This window comes from Trichosurus vulpecula, chromosome 1 (assembly GCF_011100635.1).
Source record: "Trichosurus vulpecula isolate mTriVul1 chromosome 1, mTriVul1.pri, whole genome shotgun sequence".
Classification (NCBI taxonomy): domain Eukaryota; kingdom Metazoa; phylum Chordata; class Mammalia; order Diprotodontia; family Phalangeridae; genus Trichosurus; species Trichosurus vulpecula.
The window spans coordinates 415,579,466-415,606,719 of record NC_050573.1 but is presented as its reverse complement, the minus strand read 5'-3'; the positions used below and the strand labels follow the sequence as shown (position 1 = coordinate 415,606,719).

Here is a 27,254-nt window from a genome sequence, read left to right as displayed (position 1 = left end):
AGGCTGGGCTCTGCTCCACTCCGTTCCCAGCTCCCAGCTCCCAGCTCCAAGCTCCGTGTGGGATAGACCTCACCCAGAGACCATCCAGGCTGTCCTGGGCTGGAGCCCTGCTTCCCTCTGCTGTTTTGTGGGTTTTGCCATTCTAGAATTGGTTCAGAGCCATTTTTTATAAGTTTTTGGAGGGTCTCTGTATGGAGCTCACATTATTCCCTGCTTACCAGCCGCCATCTTGGCTCCGCCCTCAAGACCCAGATAAGTCATTTTTAAAAAAAAAATTAATTTCTTTAAGACCTCTCAAGGAATGGGGGCAATCTGTAAACATTTGTAATGTAAAAAAACAAATCAATAAAACTTTAAAAAAAATGAGAGAAGGGTATATTTGAGTTGGGTGCATTAGAAGCTGGAAGGACCAGGAAAGACTTCACGTAGAAGGTAGTGCTTGGGCCAAGATTTAAAGAAAACCATTGACTTCAAGAGGCTGAGGCAAGAAGGGTATCCACTGCAGACAGGAGAGTGATAATACCAGATTGTATAACACAAAGATCCTGAACAAGGAGTATAGGCAGCACCGTAATAATCTATAGTGGAGTTCTTAAGACACATAAACAAATATTTACTATGTGACAAGCACTGGCAATACAAATAGAAAAGCAGAAATGGTGCCTACTTTCAAGAATTTTACATTCTAATGGGGAGGAGCCAACATATATAGTCATTTTCAACTGCAAGTCAGATGGAAAGGTCCAGTAGTACTTAGGGTGCAGTGTCAGAGCAGCTAGTAATAAATTCATCCACTTTAATGTTGTCTCAGATATAATTATGATTCAGAATTTGAGCCATTTTTTCAAAGACTTTGGTGTTAACATTCTTTTCTGGGTCTTCAGAAGCTGGTTGCTGAGGGGGAAAGGGGCTTTAGAATCTGAAGAAACAGTCGTCAAGTACTAACACCACAGGGGTTGTTCCTAAAGCTGTGACTTCCAGAGATGTCTTCCAGGCCTAAGCTGTAATCAAAACTGGTGGTTTGAGTGGCACTGTCATTCCCAGGGCTCTTGGGCTTACCTGCCTGTCCAAGGCAGTGGGTTAGTGGTTGGTGTTGCTTTTGGTTGAGAAGGGTGAGCTCTTCCACAGATAGCTTCTCTGAATGATGGACATGAGGGCCAAGTTGGAAGCAAAGCTTATAGTTTGGGGCCTGTAGAGCTATCATTATCAGGACTCTTGGATTCAGATTCTGGGATCTCTTCATCAGGGTCTAAGGAGAGGTACTGGTGATTTAACTTTTCTGGCACATTCTGCTTCCTGTCTCTCCCTCAGGATGTCTTACTACTTAAGCTCTAAATTAGACATTTGAGTTCTACCAGCTTAGCTCATTGGCCAAAGAGCAAAGGCCCTACCTCACTCCACAACATGAAGAATCCCCCACAAACCTTCAGCAAGAAAGGGGATAGCTTGTTGAACCACTAGTCCCCTCCCTTCAAAGTGGGTTTCCATTTGTATTGATCTGGTTCCTTCCCCACATAAAATCTTTATAAAGTATATCCTTGAAAAGATAAAATTTATCTCTGCGTTTGTTATTTACTTTCTTTTGAATATAATTTTATTTCATTAAATATTTCCCAACTACATGTGAAAGAATTTTGACAATCATTTAAAAATTTTTTTGAGTTTCAAATTCACTTCCTCCTTCCCACACCTCCTTCACCCTCTTAAGAAGACAACCAATTTAAATCCATTATCCATCTGAAGTCATGAAAAACATTTTCCTATTAGCTATATTTCAAAAGCAAATAGACAAAAAATAAAACAAGAAAAATAAAGTATAAAGAAGGATGCTTCAGCAAGCATTCAGAGCTCATCATTTTTCTTTCTGGAGTTGGATAGCATTTTTCATCATGGATCTTTTGGAACTGTCTTGGATCATTGTCTTGATCAGGACAGGTAAGTCTTTCACAGTTGGTCATCTTTATGATATTGCTTGCTATTACTCCTAGTTCTTGCTATGTTCTCCTAGTTCTGCTCAATTCACTTTGCATGAGTTCATATAAATATTCCCAGTATTTTCTGAAAGCATCCTGCTCATCATGACTTATAACACAATAGTATTCCATTATAATTATATACCATGGTTAGTTCAGCCACTCTGCAATTGATGGGCATCTCCTCAATTTCTAATTCTTTGCTACCACAAAATATTTTTGTACAAATAGGTCCTTTTGCTTTTTCTTTGATTTCTTTGGGGTACAAACTTAGTAGTGGAATTTTTGAGTCAAAGGGTATGCATATTTTTATAGCTTTTTGGGCATAATTCCAAATTATTCTCTAGAATGGTTGGACTAATTCACAATTCCACCAACAGTGCATTATGTCCCTATTTTTCCACATGCCCTCCAGTATTTTTCGTTTTCCTTTTCTCTCATGTTAGCCAATCCAATATGTGTGAGGTGGTATCTCAAAGTTGTTTTAATTTGCATTTCTCTAATCAGTAATGATTTAGAGCAGGACTGTCCAACCTTAGGTTTTCATCGAAACGATAGACAATATATTTGGATTTGCCATTTTAATGAGAGCTGTTGAGTAGCTCAGCTTAATTTACTAAAGCATTTATGTAAACTTCTATGCTTGTAGGTGGGCTGCATAAATCCCACTGAGGTCGCATTTTGGACAGCCCTGATTTAGAGCATTTTTTCCTGTGACTATAGACAGATTTGATTTATTCTTCTGAAAATTGCCTATTCATATCTTTTGATCATTTATCAACTGGGGAATGGTTCTTATTTTTATAAACTTTGCTAATTTCCCTATATGTTTGCGCAATGAGGCCTTTATCTGAGAAACTTGCTGTGAATGTTTTCCCCTAGTTTTCTGTTGTCCTTCTAATTTTGGCTGCATTAGTTTTATTTGTGCAGAAGTACTTTTTTAAAAATTTTATGTAATCAAAATTATCCATTTGATGGGCTGTGATGCTCTCTATCTTGTTTGTTTATAAAGCCTTCCCTTATCCTGATTTGATGCGGTGCTGTGTATCCCAAGGCTTGGCTGAGATACAGTGAAAGAGGAATGATGAATTAAAGAACATTCAAAGGCCATCTCAGACAGATCAAGAATATTGATGATATCACTAAATTCAGAAGTGGCTTAATGCAGCCATAGTGGATCTTGTCAGCCCAAAGACTGGCCCCCTGTGTCCATGATGCAGCCCTGTTCCTTCTTCCGACCTGCCCCCAGTGGCATGGGATTAGATGAACTTGCTCTGACTTTGAGTAATTTTGCACTTTGATCTATGCTGATATGAGTCAGGCCTGTGGCATCTTTTTGAGTTTAATCTGCCAGTTGCATCTTTATTGTATTGCCAGGATTCATTTAAAAGTGAATGCTTTTGATTGAGGCTGGCTGACTTTCACCACAGGGGTGGGTATGGGGACTGGAAAAGTAAAACACTCAATGCTGCTTTTGGATTTTGACTGGGAGGGAGGTTAGCTCCCAACATTAGCACCCTTGCTATTCAGACTTCTGCTGCTTTTAGCTGGGGGGCCTGGGTTCACGGTCCATTTCTTCATTTCCCATCCAGCATCTTCCAGCATCTCTGCAGTGCATTATGTTCCGTGTCTCTTTGCATTAGCCAAGGCCTACATGATGTCAATTGAGAAAAACAGTAGCTGATGTTATGAAATCCTTGTAGTGGCATGACAATGGATATGTTATAGGCCTTTTACTTTGTTCTATTGTATATTTTACTATTATAGTTTATGCCTGTAGCTTGACTACATTGAAAGAAAAGGCTTCAGCAAGGCCCTGCTGGGGATTTAAAATTTGCTTTTGAAATTCTAGATAACAGAGTACTTGATACATAGTAAACTCCTGACATTCCTTTCAACTTAACAAATGTGGGACAAATAACCCCACTGAGGGACACAACAACACCTCAAATACTATACTTGAGAACAACCTTACAAATGTAGAAATAATCTGCTCTAAGTGTAAAGAAGGTTTGATTTAACTTTAGTGTCACAGATAAAGTACTTCTGATGGCTGTAAATTACAGTCACTGAGAAAGTGAGACGACTCAGCTTCCCTGGAGGAGCCCAGAGGGTTTGGCTCTAAAGTGGGAATTTGACACCTTGTGCTTAAGTAGAGGAGAGGGGTATGATTCTTCTATTACACTGATAAAATGAATATATGCATAAAAACTCATACAGTCAGGGAATAAATGGCACCTTCCCTTTCAAGTAGTCCCACAAGACTAGATTATACCATGGAAATTTTATCCAAGAATTACTTGAGCATTTAAGATGGCACTCCCTCCCAGGTCTAGTACCTCCAAAGGTCAAGGTGGGAGATTAAAGAGAAAGCTAAGGGTAATTTTAAAACTCAAGGGGAAAACCTATTGTTAAGTTAGATGTGAACTTTTCTTTGAAGCTATAATTTTGAAAAAACAGTAGCAGAGATTTAGGGCTGGAAGGGACCTTAGAGGTAATATAATTTAACCCACTTATTTTACAGTTGAGGAAACTGAGGCCCAGATAAGTTAAATAATTTGGTTAAGATCACAAAGGTGGAAACATAAGCATTAGTGTTGGGATTTGAATCCAGGTCATCTAGGGATCTTTAGAGGGCATTTCACCTATACCACTCATTTTACATCTGAGGAAATGGACCTCAAGAGATGAATTAACTTGTCCAGAGTGACAAAGGCAGTAAGTCTGATTTTTGAACCGAGATCCTCTGACTCTAAATTCAACAAGCTGTCCATTGCAACAGAGACCTCACCTCAAAAGAAATGTTATCCACCAGAAACAATGCATTTTTCATTGTTATCAATATTTTAGTTTTTGAAATAAATTAATTTGCTAATTTGGATATGACTTGAAAAGCTAACATAGATGTACCGATATGTACAAAGTAATAAAATTATATTTCTAATAGAATAGACCTGAAGAGAACTTAGAAATTGAATAATATAGTACCCTAAGTTTATAGACAAGAAAAATGAGGGTAAGAAAAGTGACTTGTTCAAGTTTCTTCTTCAAAGGTGCATTCTGTATTCACTTATTTGTTTTTAATCTTATTTGGGTTTGTTTTGGTTTTTCTTTCCGGTGATTAATTTAAGTAATGTCTCTCTTCTTTTCAAAACCCTTCAATGGCTCTTTATTGTCTACTGAGTAAACTTCTAAGAGAGACAGCTTGATATAGTAGGAAAGGAATGGAATTTGGAGAAAAACAAAAGTAGCAGCAACCACAACAACAGCCTGGGTTTAAATTTGGACTGTGTTACTTATTGTCTTTGTGTCTTTGAACAAGTTCATTCACCTCTTTGGGATTTACTTCCTGCCTTCGTGAAGGCAGGGACCATCTTGGCTGAATTTTGTTCCATTCTCCACATCTAACAGTATATTGCACATCATAGGCATTTAACAAATGTTTATTGAATGGAATTATAGCTAAATCCTATGACTAGGCAGCAATGGTTCCTTATCAAAGCCAAAAGGTAATATTTATGAATAATATGAACATATGAATAGAAAAATTTACCCTATGATATATAGTCAGCATTATTATTCCTTCCTTCTTCAGTCATCATTATTTGAGGTAGAGGACAGGAAATTCACATATATGCATGTACAAATGATAAGTATATATTAAATATTTATATATTACACACATATGAATAATATGTAGGTATACACATATAATACAAAATATGCCTAATTATATAATATTATATGCTTTCTTATATAATTAATATTGTATAATTAAATAATTAAATCTATGCATAACATATTAATGTGCATATACACATTAATTAAACAACTATATGGAATTAGTGAGAGCAGTACTTCTTTAAAAATCTTGGGTCATTGTGTGCACCATGTATTTATAACTAATGTTTCATGGCTGGCCAACAGCTGCTTCCAAATTATTCAGTCCATTGAATAGCTCCTTCAGGGATGGACTTAATCTCCTCTTAGTGTTTCAGCCACAGATCACTGACTTTTTAATAAGTGTGTAGCTTGTTATTAGTGAAAACTATTTTGTGAAACTTTAAACATCATTTGAAGGGGTTAAATTTATCTGTGCATGTTTCTATTGTGTCTTCAGTAAGCAGTCATTCCAAACTCTCCATTATTTGTAAAACTAGTGGATGAATGAAGATTTTAAAACCGTTAGTTGTCTGGTTCCTATGGAAACCAATGGTAATTGACACTGATTGCTGAACTCAGGGAAAGTAGAAACCGAATGTACCATTATGAAGAAGGCACCTCCACAAAATGTAAAGGAAAATTAGCTGCCAGAAATCACCGTTGTACTTTGGGTTTTCTATCCATGTAAAATGACTTTCTATACCTAAAGCATAGTTTATGTGTAGCAGGGTTCTGAAAGGCTACTTTCACTTTTCTTGGATAATGCATCTATTAAGGTGTGTGTCTATGTAGGTGTGTATAAAAAAGTGGCAAACAGATAGAGTTTTGTTTTGTTTTTTAATGCCAGATTCTGATAATGGTCTACAATTTCACTAGGTCCAGGAAAATGGAATTGGCTTGGCTACTTCCCTGCTTTATCACTGACAACTTGCTAGGTTGGGCTAACTGTTGAATGTAACACTGTGCTGAACCCCAGCTCTTGGCTTTTATAAACTAAAAGGGAAAAAAAACCTTTATTTTTACTCTTTGTCTGCATTATGGGGAAAGTACTGTGATGTCTGTAGAATTGTTAATGATATAGCATCATATCACAATGTCACCCAATAAGCTCATTACAGGTTAAAAAAAAGTTGAAGTTTTATCAATCTAGATTCAATTTAACACATTCAACTCCACAAACATTTCTTAAGCACATACTCAATGCAAGACTGCACTAGACACTGAGAAAAAGCTAGAACACTAATTTCTCTCAAGCTTACAATTCAATAGAAGGGGTAAGAGATACATCCTCAACTAAAGATGATACAGGGAGAAATGAGATTAAGTGCAAAGGAGAGCTACAGGAGAAATGCTAGGAGAAGAAAGAGATCCCTTTCGCCGGGTACTTGGGAAAGGTGTCAGTATAAAAACAGTGGCATCTGAGTTGGGTCTTGCAGGAAGAGAGGAACTTTAATAATTTGTTGAATTCAGTTCAACAAGCATTTTCTAAACACCTCTTATGTGGAATGTACCTTTTTAAGCATCAGGGATATGAAAATAAAGCAAGGTCCAATCCATACCTTGAAGTAGTAAATAATCTAACAGAAGAGGCTGCTGTTTTACAAAGGAGAAAAACAATCAGTTCATGGAAGAAGATGAAATAGTGATACATACGATTCAAAGAGAAGGGAAAGTTACTTGTAACTGGGGAACAGTTAAGCCTTCTGGAGGAGGAAATACCTGGACTATGCCTTGAATGAAGAGGATTCCCACAACTGAAGATATAGATTGAGGGGATCAGTCCAGGTACCCAGGTCAGTCATATGTGAAAGAATGAAGATGGGGGAAGTCAGGGTAGATGGGGAATGTTGAGCAGGGAAGTTTGTTTGGACAGCATGATGCACGAAAGGGAACAATAGGTTATAAGGTATAATCTACAAGACAGGAGTGAGTCAAATCACAGAGACCCTGGAATTCTAGGCTAGGGAGCTTGCAATTTGTTTGGTATGCAATTGGAACCAACAAAGGTTTTTAATCAAGTGAATGATGTGTTTTTATCATATGATGCAATGAAATGAGATAATATTTGCAACGTGCTCAGCATAGTCCCTGGCATATAGTAGGCACTTAATAAAAGTCTGTTTCCTTCCTCCCCTTGTATCTGTTTAATATCAGGCAGATTACTTTTCTTGGTATAGGGAGAAGGGAGGACATAGACTAGAGTCAGATTCTTAACTTGAAGACTGTGGCTAGATTTCAGAGGATCTGTGAGCTTGGTGGAAAAATTATATCTTTATTTTTATTAATTTCTAACTAATATTTAGCATTTTCTTCAATCGTGAATTAAAAGAAAATGTTCTGAGAAGGGGTCTATAGGCTGCCAAGGTGGTCTGTGACACACAGAGGTTAAGAAACCCTGTCCTAGTTGAATGGAGATAGATCAGTGACATGTTCACAATTTTGTTACTAGAGCTATATTGGCCGATGAACCAAGAATACATATTTGAAATCTTTTGTGGTAAATGGGGTTCAAATGCTATTAGCTTGGCCAGCTAGGTGGCTCAGTGAGTAGAGTACCGGCCCTGGAGTCAGGAGGACCTGAGTTCAAATCCGGCCTCAGACACATGTACTAGCTGTATGACCTTGAGCAAGTCACTTAACCCCAATTGCCCTGCCAAAAAAACCAAACCAAACCAAAACAAATGCTATTGTCTTTAGAAAAGGAGTTTTATATTTATTTCTTGAGGAGGAAGATAAAGAGTTTCTAATAATTTCAATATTTCTTAACACCCAATGTGAAAAGCATTGTGCTATATGCAACTTAACTAGCATGGGTGATATTAAAGATATTTTAAAGATCTTATTAAATTCTATAGTAGGAGACTGCATATTTTTTCGAAGGTTGGACCAGTTTCATTTAAAGCAACAACAAAAAATCCAAGTATATGGGTGATATCGATATGTGTTTCTGGGCCAAAAATAGAGACCATTACGAGACAAAAGGCCTTCCCTGCCCTACAAAATCTGAACAAAAAAGATAGCGAACATGTTTGTTCTCATCCACTTTTCAAATGTTATTTCTGCTACCTCGATACTTTCCAATTAGTTCCTCTTTTAAGGGGAAATCATCCTAATGTGAAAATGAGCCATTTAAAAGGAGTTTTGAATAATTCACTGTGCTTCTTGTGATAGTTGAATAACAAAAGGTTTGAGACTCGGAGGACTGTTTCAAAGTCCAAATGCTACCTCCTTTCCCAGAGGTTATAGCTTTGTACTTTGTGTTCTTTATTTTATTCCCTGAATGGTCTCTCCAGGGGAGACCAAGATAAAGGATCTCCATAGCAAGCCTTTGAGTTAGAAAGATCAGGGTTCAGGTATTGCTTCAGACTAGTACTGAGTAAGTGGCTGTTGGTAAATCACTGAACCTCAAAGTGCCTCCTAGGCAGGACTCTAAGAATCTAAGTTATATAGGAGTTGTTGATCTCTGTCAGTGGAAGGAGTTTCCACACCAAGAGATCCTGACAATCAACAAATTCACATATTTGGGGCAAAAAAAAAATGGTAAGAAAAGGCTTAGATTTCTTAAACCTTATTTTTTGTTAAAATACCCCAAGAGGAGTGGTTCAAATTTGGGGGAAGGATCATTTGCTCTATTCTTCTCTTGTTAAGATTATTACAAAGTCTGTCTCACTGCCCAACCTTATTTTGCCCTTGCCTTAGTTTTGTGAAAGTAAAAAAGTTCTGACTTTCTTTTAAAACATATAGCTTTGAAGAATTCTAAAGCCCATGGGTTACCATTTGGATTCAGGATTACCAGAACATTGATTAGCTAGATTCAACAAACAAAGGCTGAAACATAGAGCATTGAGACAAAATTTTTCAGCTCTAGTCAGGGATGCTTGTGGACAGGTTCCCTGACTTTTCCCTGGTTAGCCCTGAACTGCATTACTTGCTTCTAGTATTGCCTGGATAAAAGTCTATTCATATTGTTCTCAACTTACTTGTGTGTGCATAGTTGGGACTGGAACTTCTTCGTGGCTAAAAAGGCAGAATTTCATCAGTGTGGTCATTGTCTCTACCAACACAAAGAGTGAACCCTCCATGCTTTAGGAGACAATTCCATAAGATGCCATGATCAATAAATTCAACGCTCAATACTGGCCTTCTAGAAAAGACTTCTGCCTTTCCAAACTCAGCTAGTCTGGTCATCAGATAACAGATGCAGAGTCTACCTTTTAGTTCCCTTCCACATTGGTAGGACCAACCAGAGCTTGTGCTCTGTTGCTGCAATTTTCAAGAGCCCAGGGTCATCTTCATGCCACTATAAAATATTGGAGTAGGGCTTTAGAAGTGGCAGACTTAGAGTGGCAAGACATTTAATAATAATAAACAATAAAAGCCAATATTTATATAATACCTTAATGTTTTAAAAACATTTTACATCTCTTAAATCTTTTAATCCTGACAAAAACTAGGTTAGATGGGTACTATTATTATCTCAGCTTTACAGGTGAAGGAACTGAGGCCCAGAGAGGTTAAATGATTTGTTCAGAGTCCCATAGCAAGCAAATGTCTGAGGTAAGATTCAAACTCAGGTGTTCCTGACTCCAACTCCTGAGCTTTGTCCACTGTATCACTTAGCTGCTTATAAAAATGACATGATTTGATGTGGATCAAAAGAGAAAAATTCTCTCCCTCATTTTGATGGCTCTATAGCAAGTTAGTGGAAAGAACATGGACTCTGAAGTCAGAGGACCTGGGTTCAAATATCACCTCTGATACCTACATGACCTTGATCAATTCCCTTAATGGTCCTGGCTTTCCTCCCCTATAAAATGATGAAGTTTTACTAGATGGATTCTGAGGGCCCATCTGTCTTTAGAGCCATGAGCCCATGTTGTTTCCGGACCTGTTTCCTCATTTATAAAATTAAGGGGTTAGACTAGATGGTTTCTGGGGCCCCTTCTAAATCTAAAGCTATGATCTTATCTTGCCTGTACCTTGGCTAATCAGGGCATAAAAACTCTTCTTTTTCCATCTTGAACCCTCTTGTTCTGAAGGAATGCTCCAGCTGAGAAAACTGGTTCTTTCTCTGTCTTTTTCCATGTCTTCTCCCAATGTCTTAGAGAGGAACCGCATAGCCTGTTGGATAAAGTGCTGGGGAGTCAGGAAGAATTTGATTCAGATCAATCTGAGCCTCAGGTTCCTCATCTGTGTATGAAGGTTTATTACATCAAGTGGTAGCATCTATATCACAGGTTTAAGTGATGTAATGTATACAAAAGGCTTTACAAATAATACATATGCCAGTCATTATGATTTCCCTTTCTCCTTCCTTTGTCACCCCTGAGACTGATGGCACTATGACTCAGAGCTTCCTACGGAGAAGATCTGGCTCATTATGTCCTCCTGTCTGTCGAGTTCTGCTGTGAACCTCATTACTAGAAAACCCACTATTACAGATAATGTCTTGGTCTAGCAAAGCATCATGTATCACTAAGTTGACATGAGGGTGCTTTTCAGTTTGCAAAGAAACCACTACATATAATCTTCAGAAGCAGTTTGTAACTGGGCTAGCATAGCCTCTTTTTACATAACAAAGCATTATTTCTCATATTTATTTTCCCATTACTTTTAGTTTTCTGAAAAGAATGCTTAATATAAAAGGTCAAGGTATCAGCAAAACATAGACAGATTTTTGCTGAATGACATAAAACTGTCAGAATGCTGAGCTTTGATGTTCCATTAAGTGATCGATGTAGATTACTGACTTTTGGCTAAATGCTGCTCAACCAGATAAGGTCAATATCTGTTAGTTCATTGGTGGAATAATTAATCAATCAATACAGGATGCCTGAAGTCAGGAAGAATTATTGCCAGGCCTGTATCTCCGGCTTTGGTCACTGAAATTATTTTAAAACATCTTTGCAACATTATTAACCCTCTCAGTGCAGAGTTTATTATAACGATTACATTTCTAGTATAAGGGCAGGGGAGGAGAGGAAGCACACTAGCACATACATGCATACACACACACACACACACACACACACACGAAACAAAATCCAAGTGAGCAGCACTTCCTGCAGCCTTGAGCTCCCTAGAAGGAAAAGCCTCTCTGTAATAAGCAGAGTGCATCGTCATTAGTCCTTCCCTTTCACATCGTCGCTCTCAGCTTGTAAAATAATTACATGCAATTTTTCTATTTTACAGTTGGACCACATGACTCCATGCTCTTTTGCAGAGCTGCCCACTGCTCCCCAGACTGCCTTGTTGCAGGGAAGGACAGTTTACCTCTCTGATGTGGCCAAAGGCTTTGTGCTGAGCCACAAAACAACACACACTCGCGCGCACACACACACACACATCTGGTTCACAGCAAGCTTCTCTCTCATTATTCCTCATTTCTAAGGCCTTACAAACTTCCTTCTCATTGACAAAAAAGGCCTTGCTAAAGATCCTTTAAAAACAAATCAAATTCAGGGTTGTGTAGTCTTTAATATCTTTGAATTTCCAAGCATTGTGAAAGTACTTTATACTGGCTAATGATAACATGTTGTTGATTCCAAGCCCATCGTATCTAGAATCTTTTCTTATTTGTTATCATGATGCTCTCTGTATGTTTTGCCACAGAGATTGATAATAATACCTTGATTTTCAATGGTTCTTCATTTTTTTTCAGAGCTCTTCTTAATTTGATCCTCCATAAGAGAAATCAGAGCGGGGAGAACCTTATTTCTTGGGCAGGAGAAAGTGATGCATTTGGAGTCAGAAGCCCTGCGTTCAAGTCTCAGTTCCGCTACTTACCACCTGTATGTACTTTCGTAGGTCACTAATCCTTTTGGTCCTTAGTTTTCTCACCTGTAAAATGAAGGGTTGATCATGAAGGTCCCTTCCAATATTCGATCAGTGATACTGTGTAGAATATTCCTTACTTGTCCAGAGTCAACGAGCTGGCTGAGCTGATGCAAGAACAAAGCTGTCCTGGCTCCTGGTCCATTGTTCTTTCTATTGTAGAATACGCATCTGTGGCCTCACCCAGTTTGCCAGGCTGCAGGAAAGTTTGCTCTTGGACCAAAGTCTGGATGTCTTAGCCCTTGGTTTAAGTGGGTTCAGTAGAACTCCACCACAGTCTAATGGTTGAGCGTGAAAAGAGAAGAAATGTTCAAGAGTTAGTTTGAGAACCAAGATGATATCGATAGCTACTCTAGTTCAGGGAAAATTTCTATTCATGTATCCTTTATACTAAGAAAGTTAATAGTTGGGGGCAGCTAGGTGGCACAGTGAGTAGTAGAGCACTGGCCCCGGAGTCAGGAGGACCTGAGTTCAAATGCGGCCTCAGACACTTGACACACTAGCTGTGTGACCTTGGGCAAGTCACTTAACCCCAATTGCCCTGCCTTCTCCCCTCCAAAAAAACCAAAACAAACAACAAAAACAGAAAGTTAGTAGTGAAAAGTTTGAAGGCCAGCTGCCAGTCCCTAACATGGACAAACATTCAGTGTTAACATTGTCCTGAGTTCTTGTAACTACCCTGTCCAACCTTTTAAAAATTTTCCCTTTATTGTGCTTGAAAGTAAAATGTGACTAAAAATATGATATATTATAGCCCAGTGGGCTATTCCCAGATCAAGACATAGCTAGTCTCCATCATTCATTAGTTGTCATTGAGGGCATCTGGAGGGCACATCTTTCTCCTGTCTTTATGTTGGTGCAAATAAAATTGATGTGGCAGTTTTCAATTTAATATTTATTATGTTTTAAAATATATGTGTTATATTGTGCTAAAACATGATTTCTTATCCCTTACTTTGTAAAACTCAGCATTCTTAACACAAATCAGATTTTCAGAGAAATCACTACAATTTTAATTTTTTTTAATTAATAAGCACTTATTTTCTCTCTTTCCCTCTCCTCCTGCACATTCTCCTTCTTGGCTGGGAGGGGAAACCTTGTTACAAATATGCCTAGTCAAGCAAAACAAATTCTTGTGTTGGCCATAGCCAAAATTGTATGTCTCATTCCATATAATTTTAATTAAAAAATTCAAAAAAGCAAGGATGAGTCAGACTCTCATCTTCCAGATATCCTCCAACACACAGTGCAGAGCCTCAGAATGCCTCCTTTGTGATTGAGAATTCCTGCAATGTTAGCCAGGTAATTTGCATCTAGTTCTGAAGAAAGAATCACACTGCAGTTTCCTGGGTCTGGGATGTTTGTGTCTCAGTCTAAGTGACTGTGCTTGTCCTCTCAAACCTACTTTTAGCGACAGACATTCAATCCCCAATTCCCAAAGCAACTTAATTATTTATAAGCTAATATGGGTCAGGTTGCTTTATTGCCTTCACAGATCTTTATTCGGTCTAATCTAAACATGTTTTCTTGGAAATCACTGGGTTATGGCCAGGCATGTCATAGTGGGTCATAGTCCTCTTAGAGTAATGGAGCTGAAATGAGGAGCAGACTGGTAGGTAGTACTATTAAGCAAATGAAATGGTCTCCAAATAGCATGGCCTCTGGATGTCAGATCAGTTTTCCTTTCTCTTCAGTAAAAGCATGGTGCCTGAACAGATTTTCCACGGGTATCACAAGACCTGGGTGAAAGTGTCCAGGAAGCTTACTCTACTATACGGTTGGTAGGGGTCAGAGATGCTCAAAACAGGAAGGAGCCTTAGAAACCAGCCAGTCCCTCTCCATCATGCAGAGAAAAAGAAATTGAGTTCCACCTCTGCCACTCACCTGAAGGGATTTCACCATATCTAGGTAGCTTTTGGTGTGCTTTTCAAAGTGCTCCATGTAGTTGAAATGTGTCTTCAGAGGAATAATAAATATATACACAAATCTTAAAATAAAAATTATTTCTGTCTTAAATTTAACATAAAATTTTAAGTCCTACAATGTAAAAACGCCAATAACCTTTCCTCATTGCCTAATAAGCAAATAAGACTATTTGGAATGGCTGATTTCATGTGGTCCAGAAAGAGGTCTAGTGGCGCAGCAGAAAGTGTTAGACAAGGATCTGGGTTCAAATCCAGGGTCTGACAAGTAATAGTTGTGTGACCTTTGGCAGTCACTTGACCTTTAGCAGCAAGTCCATGAAATGGAGATAATATGAACCCTAGTAACTACTATCCTGAGTTGTTGTGAAACTCAAATGATATGACATAGACTGTCATGGCCCTCACTGCCTAGAAATCCAGGTAGGTTAAATTTTAACACTTTTCCCAGGGTTCTCCCCAGCCTTTAAGGGATTTGGGGGTAACTAGGGTTTCTACAAATGGTTCCATCCCCCAACCAACTGATGTTATTTTCCCAGTTCTAGGGGGTAGTCTCCTGAGGTCTCCTACCTAAGTCTATTTGGCCTCTAAAATCAGATTTGTTTTTACAAAGGAATATTTATTTCAAAAGGCATAATCACAAAGGAGGTATAATTCTCCCCTTCCTCAATCACTTTACTCTCTGTTTAGGGAAAAGGGTTTAGGTCCATAGGTTAGCTCCATTTTTGTAGAGTGTAATCCCAGTTCCAAGTCTAAAATTTACCTTGGGCTCATGTGCTTCTCAGGGCTTCCATTCTGGGGGGACTGGCTGCACCACTCTGACTGTGCAGTCCTGGCTCCTTGGTCACAATAGCCAAAAATCCTATGAGGTTTCTTCAGGCACCTGAAACAGAAGAGGACAAACAACTCAGAAGGGAAACAAATACCCCAAGGCCTATTTCTCAGAGGCTAGGTAAAAGTGAGGAAACAGAGAAAGGAATGCCCTTCCGCTCTCTCTGGTTTGATTCACAGCATCTTTGTCGTAGGTGAAATGGGATCTTTATCTGTTGGATAAAGAAGATAAAAGTGGCCAAAAAGAGAGCAGCAGTAAAAGAGCATTGAAAAAGAGTTCTTGAAAGATCATTTGGCTATCTCAGCAGTTTTAAAGACAAAGGCATCCAATCGAAGGAGGCTACCACCCACCCTCATGGGGAGAGGGGAGAAAGAAGCTTCCGTGTTAGGCAATCTAGACATGCTCCAAAGGGCCCCTAAAGGTACCTCCATGTCAGGGAAATTGAACATGTCCAGATATGATGCAAAATGCTTTTCATTCTTTTCTAAAGTACTATCAGTTGTTCTTCTTCTTCTTATCATTATTACTATTATTATCACTGTTATTAGTTCTGTCTATCAGATATTCAGTGGCTTCTTGGGGCCAGGGACTATAACAAAACTAATCCAAATTATGTAATGTTAGGAATCTGATGGACACCCTAAGACCATTCTAAACAAAAACACTCATAGGACCTTTGGCTTATTAAGGACAGAAACTGGTACCTCTGGCTCCTGATAGGCACTAGGACTTTGGGTTTGGGAAATAATACATTTTTATGAGAATGTCATATACAAAAAAATGTGAATGTAAATTATCTGGGGCAAAAAATTCCCTTTGGACATTGGCAAATGTCAGTAAGTGAACCTGGCAAATGACTCCAGGTGCCTCATGCAATAATACTATCCCATTACACAGTATGGTTAGGAGAAATAATTAATAAACGTAATTAAAATGTATAGTGCTTTATGAATATTTGATGATAATAACATGCAGTCGTCACTTCTCATCCATTTGAAATGTAGTTGCTGTTCAACCAGCAAAGACACTGCACAATGATTCAGGAAAGAAATTCACAACAATTCAATCCATGTAAAACTACACAAGTAATTCTGCCAGGAAAATGTGATTATCTGAATTATTAGGAAGAAGTAGGTTAATAACCTTACTGTTTTCAGTCAGTCAATAAGCATTTATTAAGTGCTTAGTATGTGTCAGTCACTGTGCTAAGAATTGAGAAGACAAATACATGCAGAAAGAAAGACAGTCCCAGCCCTTAAGAAGCTAACATGCTAATGGGGAGAGACAGCAGAACAAAGGAAGCTAGAAAAAGAGGAGGAAAGGAAGAAGGTGCCCACGGGGGAATAGAAGAGAAAGCCCAGAGAGTCAGGAGTATAGCCTGGAGAGGACTGCTGACAAGGTTGACCTGGTGGTTGCCTAAAATCGAGGTTCTGGGAGGAACTATAGTTAGAGGAAGGAGGACAATAGGGGCAGAGGGTATATCTGGTGTGAGAAGTCCAGGTGTACAGTAAATTTCCAGGATAAGGAAGATTCTGTGGCATGGTAGACCAATGCTGTGGAGATGTATGGGGTCTTTGAGTGATCCCAAGTAGTTAGGACTAAATTTTCTAGCTCATCTCAAAGATATTGTATTGTACAGTAGAAAGGTCCCTAATTCTGGGATTAGAGGTTCTTCATGGTTACAATCACTTTCTGGAATGTATTGCTTGAGAGGACTTGAATAACTCACTAAGTTTCACTGGGCCTCAGTTTCCCTCTCTGTAAAATGAGGTAGTTTGGACCAGATGGCCTCTTAGGAACCTTTTGGCTTTAGATCTATGGTCCTATGCATCTTTGAAAGTGATGCCTTCTTCATGCTTTTCTGGAGCCCTGACTCAGAACAATCTTAGGAAACAGACTGTACTGAAAGTGAAATACTGAATAGACTGGTCCCTTATATGTCTATTTCCTATCATGGGAAATACTAATATTTTCAAAATCTTTCTATATTTTTCCTTGTCAAATCATCTAACAATGTATTTGGATTGTCTGTCTCTAGAGTTGTTCACATTTGGCTATATCTGGCCCAAGACTGTGATCAGTCTTCATACCACCATTATGTAAGACTATGAATTATTGCTCACGAGTTATACAGTGTTGCCATTTTGAGGATTCTGTGTATCCATTTGCTACCAATGCTGTAAACAAAATTAATTCCTTGATGGAAGGACAATTCAAACACATTCACAATAATTATTTAGAAGGTTTTCCCCTTTGTAAGAATCCCAGGTAACATTTCCTCTTTTCTAAGAATCATGGGAAATTCTCCTTGAAAATATTTTTAGGAAGCCCTTTTGATGAAGAAAATGTCAAAGGAAAAACATAGGAAAACCAAGAACTACCTATAATTACTTTCTTGCAAAACTGTACCTCTTTTCATCCCTCAAAATTTTTTACAGTTTGGTTTTATTGAAGTGAAGACATGTGGAGTTTAAAACTACAACCACAGAGCTAGCAGAGGAAGAGTTGGATTGGGAGCCAGAAAACCTGGGTTCTTGTCCTTTTCTGTGACTGACTACCTCTGTCACTTTGGACAAGTGAATCTGGACCTCAGTTTTCTTATCTGCAAATGGAGAGATTTCCTTTCATTTGCAGATAAGAAAACTGAAAAAGAGATATTACCTAAGGTTGCTTTCCTGTTTAACCTTCATACACACGCACACACACATGTGCACACACATACTTCAGAGCAGGTACAGATATTCTCTGGTTGCTTGTTGTCTGTGATGAAGATTCTTTTTACCATCTGTTGAGCCAGAAATATGTGGATATCCTATAGGGCAAAGTGTTCTCCTTCCTGAAAGCCTTTAGGTATAAGGATGACTTTCTAAACTCTGGAGAGTCAGTGAGAAAATATCTGTTCCCCATTAGGCTAGCCTCATGAGTGCATGGGTTCCTGGGCAAACCTGTGTTGGAACAGGGCCACTTTTTGTTTATAACTGCTTTCCTTTGGTATGGGACCTTGTGAGACTTCAAAAGACCTCTTCCCACTTTTCTGGGCACCCAAGCAGTGGGATGTAACAGTCAGAGAAGTAATAGTAGTGGTCAGCATGCCCCTGGATGAAAGTGTTACAGAATTATCTCTCTATCATAGAAATATTACCAGTAACATTCAGAAGATTAGATTAGCTCCGATACTCAAGGTGCAATTTGGTCAATTCTAATAGATGGTACTTGTTTTTGAATGTACTCTACTGAAAAAAAAACATTGAAAGGATGGAACAAGGATTTTTAGGTGGTGTTGGGGAGAGGCCAGCAGAGTACCTTATTTTCTCTCTGTTAAGGCAGGATGAACTGTCTTAGTGTATCATCGATGTAAACTTGCCCAAGAGAAGGTAGATGGAAGCATTTAAATTACTAACTCCTCATAGCTGGTTGGTTGCTGAACTTTGTTCTCTAGGAGAACCAAAATGATATCACTATGTTGGAATCAAGGTACAATGTGTACAATTGTGGTTGATCAGACCAATACAAACTCAGAGTGCTCTGCCAAAGGTCCAGCACAAATAGTTCACATGAAAATTTGGAGTGGATTCTCTAAATTTGGGTACATTTCTTTTGAGCTGTTTCAATTCTACTTTGCTCATAGAGCACGGCACCTTCTCTGATGAAGGCACTCCGTTCTGAGTGTCCTGTGCTAGTGTCTTTCATGTCACGCAATCAATTCCGAAGTTCTTCAGAGAGGCCTTGAGAGTATCCTTGTATCACTCCTTCTGACTATGATGTGAATGCTTATCCTTTGTGAGTTCTCCATAAAATAGACTATTTTGGCAAGTGGACATTTGGCCTTTGAGCAATATGACCAGCCCATCAGTGTTGTGTTCTCTGCAGTAGTTGGAATGCTTGGCAGTTTAGTTATAGAAAGAACTTCAGGGTCTGGTACCTTATCCTGCCAGGTGATTTTCAGAATCTTCCTAAGACAATTCAAATGGAAGCAATTCAGCTTCTTGGCAATGCACTGGTAGACTGTCCAGAATTTCACAGGCATACAACAATGAGGTGAACACAAGGGCTCTACAGATCTTCAGTTTGGTAGTCAGTCTAATAATACCTCTTCTCTCCCACACTTTCCTTCAGAGCCTCCCAAACACTGAGCTAGCTCTGGCAATGCATGCATCAACCTCATTATCAATGTGTACATCCCTGGAAAGTATACTGCCAAGGTAAGTGAACGGATCCACAGCTTTCAAAACCTCTCCATTTGCTGCAACCAATGGTTCCACATATGGATGGTGTGGTGGTGGCTTATGGAGCCCCTGTGTTTTCTTGGTGTTAATTGTTAGGCCAAAATTAGCACAAGCAGCAGAGAATCAATCTTTATTGTTACTTTACAGATAGAGCATGAGGCTGAAATGGATGATCATTTCTAGTCTATTCTTCTTTGGGTATTTTGAGCATTTCAGCTACTTAGGCTGAAAACTAGCCCAATTCAGCTGGCTCTCAGATAGCGTTTTACAGCATTTTACTGCAGGGCTGCCATTGTTTTCACATGAGTTCCATCAGTTTTCCAGTCAACAAAATATTCATCTCAAGTGTTAGAATATTTCAATTTGATTTGCATACCAACTTCAATTTATACTAGGAGTTGCTGTTTTTCTTCTGAATTGTGTTGTTTATTTTGTGAGATTTTGGTTAGAGAAATAGGACATCACTAAGACTCAAAACTTAAGAATATTAAACTAAAGAAACACTTCGACACACAAGTATATGAAGCTATCTTCCCAATTGTTAAACTCAGTGAATATGTAAGTATAGATTATTTAATTAGATTGGCATATTTCTCTTGATTTAATTCTTAAAGATGTTTTGATTGTGAACAAATAGATGAATAATTCTATTTTTATGCTTCTATAAAAGTATTCAACCTTTCACACTATTTTGCATTCATGTGAAGAGAATGGAGTGATTCCCATTGTTTATTTGGGGATGAAGTATCACTTTTCATCTCATGGGGTTTCATGAATTTTCTAAAATAAGATAAATTTCAATCGATTTTAATTTTTAAAATTCCATCTCCATACTTTGGGGGTTGTGAGGGTAGGAAGATGTCTAGGAATGGAACAATCAATAAGGTATCACAGATCTAAAAAGGTCAGAAACCTCTGATATTTAATGTTCCTCTATAAGGTAACATACATGACATGCATGCATACAGCTGCCTACCAGTGTATTTCATGCAATGTTATACAAATCAGGCAATATGTATTTATAAATATTATCTACAGACATGTGCATGCATACAGATGTCCAAAACATGCTATATTACACACATTTGCAGATACATATAAACAAAAATGCATACATTGGCAAATAAATGCATGTCATATATGAATTTAAAAATATGCATGCTATTTACATGTCACATATAGGCATGACTATGCATATAAATATATAATGCTTAAATGTTATATAATTTATATTCTATTTAACATACATTTGACACCCATATGTTGTTATATATCATATAAATTGTAATCTACATTTATAGATACCTATATGCCTATATATCAATATATAGACTTATATATACATGCTTATTTCTATGCATAGACACATAAATGGTGATAATAGGATGCTGTAAAGTAAGAGAACTCATCTTTTTGCTGCCTAAGGCTACTTCAACTGCCCAAACCTTTGATCAGAATGACGGTTTTAAACCCCTGAAGGAGACTAAAATTGAGAGTAAAATAGCTGATAGTTAAGCTTCACTTTTCCACTGGTCCTTAGCTCTCTCCTTCCTATTATACTAACCCCTTGAGATTCTTTGGAGAGAAATATAGATGATACCACATAGCCAGTGTGATGGAGCCACAGTCACTGTGAGGTCTCAAAAAACAAAAAAGCTACAGGCTATCTTGATTTTATTTTGCCGATGAAACCAAATGGACTCTAAGAGTCCAGACTTGGACCCTGACCAGAGGAAGGATGTAAGTGACTATTCAATATGACAAGTGTCAATCCTTATTCTGCATACTCTTCTTCAAAAGAGGAAATATTTTATTTCTTACGAGACATGCTTAAATATCGAGAATTACAACCAGTGCAATAAATTCTAGAAATGATTGGTTATTCTGTTGAATATTGGTGGACAAAGGGCATTTAGGGATTTGACTGGTCATGTGGTAGTAGGTGGAAAAGCATTCTTTATATTGCCCCAAAGATTGCTTAATTTAAAATTCAGTCTAAGAATTGACATGTATCATGCTTTCTAGGCTTTAACAACTACACAGCATGATTTTTCTTTTTTTCAGATAAGGGACTGAATTGGAAAAGAGAGGCTATTTCACAAAGCTGAGTTCCTTCATGGCTTTTTAGGGATTAGACTCCTATACCATTCTAGGCCCTTGCCTGTGCTATCAAACTTGAACATCTGGGACAGAAACAGCCATTTCAACTTAGGCTCTAGGGGTGGGAGATACATCTATAAGTGGAGAAGGAAGAAAGACATGGAGACAAAGTAAATGTTAATTTGTGGTTGGGACACACAAGGAAAACAGTTGGTGGAACTTAATTTATAACGTTGTGATTTCTAGGATCTTCAGGTGTGTCTACATGATTGAATACTTGGGAAAGCAATTGAAGGAATCATCTGCATGATGCTTTAAATCAGGGCCTCATTATTTGTAAACTTTTCACTAAAATGGGAAAAGAACACTTATTTGGTTAAATTCTCTGACATCCTTCAGAGAACTAAGAAAGCTCAAGTGATTTTTGAATAGTTAGCAATAGAACTACATAGCCACACACTGTGGCAATGTGGTAACTTCTTTGAAAGCTTTGGAAAATGACCCAAATGTTAGAATATACACACAGATGCACAAAGACGCAGACACACACACCCCACAAACCTTTACACCTCCTGGTTTTGAACATTAGGAGAAAGTCAGACCACAAGGGAGAGGTAATTGGAGTTCATCAGTGTCCAGGAAAACAAAATGTCTACACCATGATACCTTGCTATTTGTGACTGTCTGTCATTTAGCAGTTGCTGGTCATTCGAAGTGTCAAGGTCATCATATCCCCTGTTGCACTACAATTTTAAGTTTAGGTGGTTTAAGTGGGAGTAGGAGAAGTGCCATTCAGGTGAACTAGGCCATATGAGAAGCGGCCAAAAAAGAGAAAAATACCTTGCAAGAAAGAAATCAGTGTCTATGTATATAGTTGGCACTTTCTTAATGGAAAATCCTCAAGGGGCAATGTGGTGCAATAGGAACACTGAATTTGAAATTAGATGGCAACGTTAGAATCCTGTATCACTTACTTATTACTAGAGTGACCTCGGCCGTATCTTAATCCTCCCTGTGCTTTACTTTCCTCATTTGTAGAATAACGAGGAGTGGACCTACACCAGCCAACTTCTAATGTTCCTTTTAGTTCCAAAGCTATTATTAGAATATTTAAAGAAAATGTCTTATCAAAATTTACTGTTTTCTGCACCGAGGGAAGACTTATAGGCAAAATGCTTGATCATCTTCTTTCAGATGGGTCAAATAGTTTTCAGGACTAGGATTTCCTACTGATGAACTGCCTGCCTTTAGCATGCATATGACTTTTCTGTGTAGAATTGTTTCAATCTGTAAGAAGAAGCATCCCATCTACTTTGCTGCTGCATCCTAAGGACCACGAGACTTTTCCATCTGACTTGTACCTGAAAATTCCTCGAAAGACATGTCATTTTCCTGATGTCATGGTCTTCTTTGAAAACAAAGGACAAATACAACCTGTGGGTAGTCTGAGCTGCCTTAAGGGGGACCCAGACAGTTGGGTAACTCAGCTTGTCCTCTCCCTCTTCTTCTTCTCTCCAAAGGAAGGAAAATTTTGATGGCCATAAGTTCCGTAGTTAACTTGAGGTTTACTGGCTAGATTTCTGCCTTCCTGTCTTTCTTTTCTCTCTCCTTCTTTCCTTCCTTCCTTCCTCCCTTCCTTTCTTCCTCCCTTCCTTCCTTTCCACCCATTTCACTCTGAAGCTCATAGATTGGACCACAATAGGTCCCTGCCCAAGATCCACTTAATGGCTATATTTTGGGCCCTCCTGGCTCAGAGTAAAAGTCTATGGTAACTGTTTCTCTCTTGACCAGAAACCCTGAGGGTCTTCCCTTCCCAGTTTGATTTTTAATTTTTTTCTATTTAAAGGGGGCATCCTTTAACACTTCTTAAAGAGGCCTATTCGCTGAGCGAGGCCTTATCTCAATCAAAGTGAGAACCTGAAAAGGCCTTATCCTCAAAGGGCCAGGTATTCACGTTGCATCCTGGGCCATCTCCAGTCATCCAGATAAATATCAAGCTACTGGACCCAGATGGTTCTGGAGGAGAAAGTGAGGCTGGTGACTTTTCACAGCCCTCCCCCACTCAAATCCAAGTCAACTGCAAGTCATGTCATCATCTTCTTGATGTCATGGTCCTTTTCGAGAATGAAGGACAAATACAAACCTGAAAATTCCTATATTTGGTATCTCCCCTTATTAGAATGTGAGCTTCTTGAGAGGACAGGCTGTCTTGTTTTTCTAGTTGTATCTTCAGAACTTAGCATAGTTCTTTGCACAAAGTAATTAATAAATGGCCATTCCTTCATTTGCTCTTTCGTTCCTTGTATCTCCAGCACCTGGGTCACAGTGTCACTGAATAAATGGGTATTGATTGTTTGGCTGTGTATGGGGTGAGGATGAGAAGGGCATTTCCCAAAATTCTGTTGAAGGCAAAATAGCAACTTAGAAGTTGCCCAGTTTTACCATGATATGTGGCTCATTGGTTCCTTGACCCCAACATGGGGTTGTATGAAATGTTTTTGGGAGAGGTCACTTTTTAGAGCCCCCAAACATTTTCTTCTGACTTTTATTCTTTTTAAAATAGATTTTAACTTTTTAAATTTTAAACAGTTATTTTTCCCTTCCTCCCACCTCCCTTGGCCTAATGAAACAAGCAAGCTATAGAGAATCCTTGAATCGTGTAAGCATACTCAATCAAAACAAGCTTAATTTTTATTCTTGTTTATTAGTCAACTGGCAAAAATATCAAAACAAAACAAAAATCCAGAACCAAAATACTTTTCTTATATATACAGGCCCTAAAGGCCCACCATTCTTATCATCAGTAGAACTTTGCTATTTTGGTGGCTGCTTGCTAATGCCATGGAAATGTCTGAAAAGCTCAAGACCTCAAGATGTCACTCTTGTTGTGCCGTATTGTTATATTTGTGAAGCTATGCATGCAGATCTCAGCTCTGAACTATGACTACAGAGAAAAAAACATACAACAAAGCAAGATAAAACATTGATTTGTCAGGACTGCTGTGATGTCATCATCACTCTATCACAGTTAATGTGCTTTTTTTGAGGAAACTTCATAAAAATCCTTTTTATGGCATACAAATATAAGATGTAAAAGAATTGCTTCACATATTCCTTTTTTCACTCTATGATGAGCATAAAACTAGACCCGTATTTATAACTATGCTATTTTATCAACTATGTCCGACCATCTTTTTCTGTCTGTCTATCTGAACACAAATTCTGGTATTATGGTGTCTGTCTTGTTCCTTCATACTTGTATATGCATATTTATTTTATCTGAATCTTTTTTTGCATTTAAAAAAATCATTATATCTCATATAACCTGTGGAATTCTTTTCTTATCTTTTGTCCTTATATTTTTCTTTTGCATATATCCTGATTAAAACATGGTAAAACAGATAATCAACCTCAAAGTCTAGAGATTCAAATTCAGGGAAGATGAATTTGACCTCATGGGTACAACTGAGACTTAATGAGACTATTGGAAAATGACTAAGATCAAGGACTAACTTCTTCAAAAAGAATGGAATGGATAAATAAGGTGATGGGACATCACAATATATTAAGGACAGAGTCAGGATCCACAAAGATCTTGATAGGCTAGAATAATGGACTACACCTAAAAACATGAAACTTACTAGGGAAAAAGTATCAAGCCCTTCATTTGGGTTAAAAGTACAAGATGCTACTAAACAGCAATTTGAAAAATTTCTGGGGGTTTTAGTGGATTACAAGCTCAGAGAATCAACAGCACCACAGAAAATAGGAAAGATATGATTTTATATTATTGTTCAGTCATTTTCAGTCATATATACATGTCATATATGTGTACATGTGTGTATATACACATATCATATATGTGTAGTGGAAGAGATGCATAAGAGAAACACAAAATACCAGGGGAATTCAGAGGGAAGTTAGCTTCTGGTGGGTGGGTGGGAAAGTAGGGGGGAGGGAAGGAGAGAGAGAGAGAGACACAGAGAGAGAGAGAGAGAGAGGGAGAGAGAGAGAAGGAGAGAGAGAGAGAGGGAGAGAGATAGATAGAGAGATAGATAGAGAGAGAGAGAGAGAGAGAGAGAGAGAGAGAGAGAGAGAGAGAGAGAGAGAGAGAGAGAGAGAGAGAGAGAGAGAGAGAGAAATTGAGATTTAGGGAAAGCCACATAAAAGAGACAATTTAAAATAGGTCTCAAAAAGAGCCAGCTCTGCTACGAAGCATTCTAATCCTAACTCTACTACCAATTAGTGATTTTGGGTGTCCAGGAACTTGGACAGGAAAAAATATACCTTCTTTATTTTCACTAATCTTCAATTATTAATATAGGCAACAAATATTCTTCTTTGGAGGGGCCCATAGTCTGGCTTCACCAGACTGCCAAATAAGTCCATGTCACAATAAAGGTTAAGAACCTCTGCATTACTTGATCCCTAAGGACTGGATTTAATGAGATTGATTTGTTTGATGGATCTATATGAGGGAGCAACCTGTTTGTGACTGCTGAGTCAGTATCATGATGCAAATTGAAGTCAGTTTAAAGAAGCCAATATTTCAGTCTCTTATGGACAAAGTTGTCATATGGTCACACAATTTTACAAACATCATTGGGCTGGAAGTAGCTCCTTATTTCTCTAAATTCAGCATTCATGAATTGAATGACTAAATGATTGATCAGAGATTAACTTTTAGGTAAATAAGCAAGATCTGGCATGAGTACAGTAAGTATGTTCTAGATACATAGTAGCCAATAAATATTGTTTGAGAGATTGATTCATTGCTTACTTTTTGGTGGCAATTTTTCCCTTAGACCAAAGGAAACCTCTCTAAAACTGTGATGGGCCAACTGGAAGCAAATAAAGTATCCTGGTGAAGTCTAATCCATCTCCTGGAAAAATTTCATTACAAATTATTTATAATTGAGGAGCATGTGATACAGATTATACAGTGCTAGGCTTGGAGTCAGCAAGATGAGGATTCAAATTCTACTTCTGATCATTAGGGTCATGGATTCCAAGATGGAAAGGACCTTAATCCACAAATAGAAGCATCTGGAGGACCATACTATCCATAGGGAAATCTTCTCTGACCTTGACTCTGTGTCGGACATTTTCTCTGACAGTACTGAATATTTTTTGGTGAGTATAGACCTCCCTAATGTTTATCATTAGAAGATGATTAAACAGGACTATTTCCATTATTGTATCTCTCGAGATTCAGCCTCCTCATTTTGTGGATGAGGAAAGTGAGGGAAAGTGACTTGCTCCAGGTCATATGGGTAGCTATTGGCAGAGCCAGGATTCAAACCCAGGTCCCTTGATAGCAAATCCAATGACTTTTACCACTATAGCATGCTGCCTCACTAATTGTGTAAACATGGGCAAGTCCCTTTACCTCTGTCAGAGGGTGGATTACAGACCATTAGCAAAAAGCATAGGTCTTTGCCGTAATGGAAGCTGTAGCAGGACCGAATTTCAAATGCTAAAGCTTTGAGGTTCTCATTCATTTCCCTAAAACCAATTTCTTTGAATTAGTCACAGAAGAAAATACAGCTGATACCTGAAAATGAAGGTAAGAGATGACATCCAGGGTAGGGTTAGTCAATGCTTCAAAGAGGTGATACTAAGCAACAACCTTCTGTAGGTGACTGAGGGAGGACGACAGCCAGCAGCCAGCAATCTACATCCAGCAGCGAACACTGTTTGAACT

At 38.3% G+C, this 27,254-nt stretch overlaps 1 pseudogene; it reads right to left on the bottom strand.

Annotated features, from left to right (window-relative positions):
* The window catches only part of LOC118839228, a 39,902-nt pseudogene extending 12,851 nt beyond the window's left edge, over positions 1-27,051 (bottom strand).
* Positions 27,052-27,254: the final 203 nt, after the last annotated feature.